General features: G+C 48.7%; 1 non-coding gene across 1 annotated transcript; it reads left to right on the top strand.

Annotated features, from left to right (window-relative positions):
* Nucleotides 1–4,499: 4,499 nt before the first annotated feature.
* LOC118084608 (U6atac minor spliceosomal RNA) lies at nucleotides 4,500–4,547 on the top strand. Its single transcript, XR_004692530.1, has one exon. It is a non-coding gene; the product is annotated as a U6atac minor spliceosomal RNA (small nuclear RNA).
* Nucleotides 4,548–4,753: the final 206 nt, after the last annotated feature.

Raw genomic sequence — 4,753 nt, 5'->3', positions numbered from 1 at the left:
ACACATTAGAGTTATGACGCAGCTATAATTTAGATTCCACCATACTGGAGACAAAGCCAGCTGCAATATTAGTCAAAGGGGGAAAGAGCCATAAATAAGACATTAGATGTGTGTTTATAGTTCTGATCTGGCAAATCTCCCCCGAAAATGCTATATTGAGTAGCGATCTGGAGCGATCTGGAGAAAACATCACAGATGATTAAAGGTTTGATTTATGGGGACTGCTCAAAGATGGCTGCTGCTGGCTGCGAGAAGGATTTTTGGATTTCTGGATGGACTTGGCAAGATACCAGCGTGAGAAGAGGCAGTGCTAATTTACAGAGGAATCATAGGCATAAATTCACACAGAAATAAATATGGTTTGGTCAAACTTGATTGCTCAAAAAATTCAGGGGCTTGAAAGAAGATAGAAGGATTTTAATAGACTATTGGATAAGATCTGGACTTTATTGATTAGAAAGCAGTGACTATAAGAGGACTAGGCTTTCTGAGTCTGAAGCATGGGAAGTCAAATTTAAATCTGTATAATTTGGCAGAAGATTTGGATTGTTTAATTGATATTTGTATAATTTGTATAATTTGAAAATGGATTAGATATTTAAATTGGAAAATCTAATAAAAATGTTTATTAAAAAAGAAGAAGCCATGAGTGGACTCCAGCCTCGCAACGCAGCGAAGGGTAAATTGAGGTCGTGGCGGGTTCTCCATGCTCTGCTGGATCCTTTAGACCCCCCACTCATCCGTGGGGTTTCTTCAGGGGCGGTTAGCCCTGCCACACATACCCAAATGCTCTTACAGCAAGAACGGTGTTGTCCCTTAAGTCCTCTAGTTATGAAAGGGGGGCACTCCCCCCACATTTAGAGCCTTGGAGAAACAGGGTTTCAAACTGGATAAGGAGCCCCTGAGGTTCAGTTGGCCTTTACTAGGGACCGATACCTTAGTATGGTTCAGCAGGAATCATTCCTGCCTTCTCTTGCCTTCTCTCTATGTCACTGGTGGTGCAGCATTTAGAGTGTCAGACCCAAGAGACCAGGGTTCAAATGCCCCCTCAGCCATGGCGTTCACTGGTTTTGCCTCTCAGTCTAACCTACCTCGCGGGGTTCTTGTGGGAATTAAATGGGGGGGGGGGGAGAACCTTGAACACCACTTTGAGCTCCTCAAAGAAGAGGGTGATACATAAATGCAATAGGAATAAAAAAAGATATCTGCTAAAGAGCAGTGCTATTCACACACCAACAAGTGTTGGTTGGTAGTTTTACCAACCAACAGGGATGCGAGTGGCGCTGTGGTCTAAACCATTGAGCCTCTTGGGCTTGCTGATCAGAAGGTTGGTGGTTTGAATCTCTGCGACGGGGTGAGCTCCTGTTGCTTGGTCCCTGCTCCTGCCAACCTAGCAGTTCGAAAGCACATCAAAGTGCAAGTAGATAAATAGGTACCGCTCTGGCAGGGAGGTAAACAGTGTTTCCGTGCGCTGCGTCATGATGTTTCATTGTGCCAGAAGCGGTTTAGTCATGATGACCACATGACCTGGAAAGCTGTCTGTGGACAAACACCGGCTCTCTTGGCATGAAAGCAGAGATGAGCGCCACAACCCCATAGTCACCTTTGACTGGACTTGACCGTTCAGGGGTCCTTTACCGTTACCCTTTACCAACCAGTATTTATGGATGTTTTATTGCAGTTTCATATAATGTATACCATCTCACTGTATTTTAAAAATGAAATAGCAACTACTTAACTTAAGGCCCGCCCCATTTGTTGGCTTAGCTTGGAAGAAGAAGGTCTGAAGAGGGCTAAAACTTCTCTGCTCCCCAGCTCTGTGTTTCCAGGGCCGGCCACCCCCTCCTTCACCCTGAACTTTATTTTGGATGCCAGCCACGGGTTACTTATCTCCCACCCTGATGATCTGACAGTAAGCCTGCAAGCTGAGGCGGTGATTTTAATCGGCTGCCGCAGCCAGGCTTAAATCTTTATCTGCTCTCACTGAGCTCAAGCGCTGAGTGTGCAGAGACGTTATATTAGATTATTAAATCAATGACACTCCGGTTATTAGTCACACTTGTCCACATTACCTGACACCATAACGATCTTCTATTTTTACTCTCCTCCTGATAACGTCCCAGAGGCCCTGAAATTATGACCAGAAAATTAATTTCTTTGCATTTCGACAAGAAATGGAATCCAAGGGGATCATCCTATGTCAAGGCCATAAATCCTGGCAGAATTGTTTAGGGAGGGGAAGGGTTTGTGAATGCAGAGGGTCCCAAGGGGACTGGTTTGCACCCTGCACTCCCAAACATGAACGGTTACAAACAAACAAACACACCCTGTTTTTGGCACGGTGCAGACTCCACCTGCTTAAGAAGGAGGTCCTAGCAATTAGGCCACACTATTTCAGTATTCAACTTATCCTACAGTTGTGGAGCTTCTTGAAGTAACACTGATATGTTGCTGTTTCCTCCCCCTATGACTTAAAAGTTACCATATTCATAGCAGAAGTTTGCTTGCATTGTGAAAAGGCTCCCAGTCACTTGAACACAGAGAGCACAAATAGTGCCGTGTACTAGTTGCAGGGGTAGTCAACCTTTTTATACTTACCACCCACTAATGCATCTTTCTTGATGGTAAAATTTCCTCACTGCCCAGCAATGCTTGATGGAAGGAGGATTTAGCTTGTGCTGTAGAACGCCCTACCACCCACCTAGAATCCTGAAACGCCCACTAGTAGGCGGTAGGGGGCAGGTTGACAACCCCTGAGTTAGAGGGTCATACTAGGACCTTAGAGAGACCAGGTGTCAGGGACTTTATGAACAATGAGGAGTGGTGGGAGGCACCAGCTAGGGAACCCCTCCCCCAGGGGTGGGTTAGAACCAGAGGGAGATTAGCAAGGGCCGTATGATGCTCCCCCATCAACTTTGAGTACCTGGACAGCAGGTTGAGCAGGCACAGAAGACACCTTGGCCATGGTGGGGCTATATGGCTTTCTGAATCAGAGCAGCTATTTGCACATTTGTACCTACCCATATAAAACATATGCAAATAGGTTGTGGAAGTGTTACACATTTCTCAGTTCTCTTTTGCCCTTTTTGGGGTGGGTGTGACGAGTTTCCTCTTTTTGAGGGGTGCATAAGTGGCATCTTCTCTGTTTAGCCCCTCTGCTGGCCCTTATCCCACCTTTCCCCCTCCTTGCTCTTGTTCCTGGCAGGGGCAGAGGCATGGGCGTAGGCAGGGGGGCAGGAGGGGGCAATTGCCCCCCCAGAAGCAAAAGGCTGAGGGGCGCAGGCGTGGCAGCCTCAGGCTCCCGTTCCCGGCGTGGAGCTCCAGAGGCGCGCGGGGAGCGTAAGCGGAGGATCGCTAAGCGGGAGTGGGGAGCGTAAGCGGAGGAGGCAGCCACAGGCTCGCGTTTCCCGCACGCCTCTGGAGCTCCGCTCCCGGCGCGTGGGGCCGCCTCCTCGGAAGAGCTGGGAGGGCGCAGGCCATGTAGCCCCGCCCACATTCCCACTGTGGCCCCTTGCCCCCCCCAATTTTGATCCTGGGTACGCCCCTGGGCAGAGGAAGGGATGTGTGGTGTGGGTGGATCATCCCGGTTGCCTTCGCTGAGGGGGGGGGTGACATTTGGTGCGCCACCTGCCTGCAATTCCCAAGCCTACCCCAAGCCCTCAGGGGAAGCGGGGAGCTGTGGCACTTTGCCGGCGGCATTTCCCCTTCCCCTTCTTTTTGACAGCTTGGGGGAGGCTTGGGAGTCATGGGCAGGCGGTGCACCAAATGTCTGCCATCGGCTGCTCACTCCGCCCCTGGCCCTACCTGACTTTGGCTCTGGCCCTGCCTACAAGCTCAAGCCAGGACACCAGCCATCACTAACACTAACCTACCTTACGGGCTGCTTTGAGGGTGACAAATTGCTAATGCAGGTGATGCACTTTGAGCCCTTGAATGTGTGATATATGCTCTTAGTACAAATTGTCATCAACATCCCTCATTCAGAGCTGTTGAATGTTGGAGAGCCTATTGAAGCCATAACCTCTATTCCTTCCTTTCGTTTCATTTCCTGAGCTGAAATACATGGCAAAAGAGGTTGAAAGAGCCCGCTGTGGTGAGCTCAGAGAATTTCCTCCCTCCCTGCCCTCCCGTGATAATGCTTTGGGTAAGCTCCCTGGCTTTTATCAATTGCCTGCCAGCAGACTTATTATTAGCTGTTGTGGGAGCATGATTTGTTTCAAATGTGTGTTTTTAGCAGGTGTGATTCGCTGCACAATGTTTATAATTAATTTTGAAGTGGGGGAGGGGAACTGTGAATGCAGCTTTGATTCCTGAAGCAGCAGAAGGCGTTAGCGGGGACTTGCCAGACTCCAGAGAGGCCTTCAAGTGAAAAATTTGCACCTCAGAACTAAAAAAGATAACAGTGCTTTTGAGTAAAGCTAGTTGGGTTGGGATTTTGCTGTCCTCTGCCTGTCTCAAGGGACAATGGAGTGCGCCCCCGGGGGCAAAGTCAAACCACTGTGCTGTATGGATGGAGAGAAGGTCAGCACTCCCTTGATAAGGATGTGGTGGGATTACAGTGGGATGAATAACGATGGTTTGCAATTAAAGGATTGTACTTTAAGGAGTGTTCCATCCTACCAAAGCCAACTCCCTAGAACCCAGAAACCATCATAATCCATTCCTACCACCTGCCTCGCTTTGTGCTAGAGGACAATGTGCACTTCTGCTAAATGCTGGTGGGACATTGCTGAGCATGGGACTCAACATCTAG

This window comes from Zootoca vivipara, chromosome Z, assembly GCF_963506605.1.
Source record: "Zootoca vivipara chromosome Z, rZooViv1.1, whole genome shotgun sequence".
In the NCBI taxonomy this organism is placed as follows: Eukaryota; Metazoa; Chordata; class Lepidosauria; order Squamata; family Lacertidae; genus Zootoca; species Zootoca vivipara.
The sequence above is the reverse complement of the archived record's forward strand: the minus strand, read 5'-3'. Positions and strand labels throughout refer to the sequence as shown.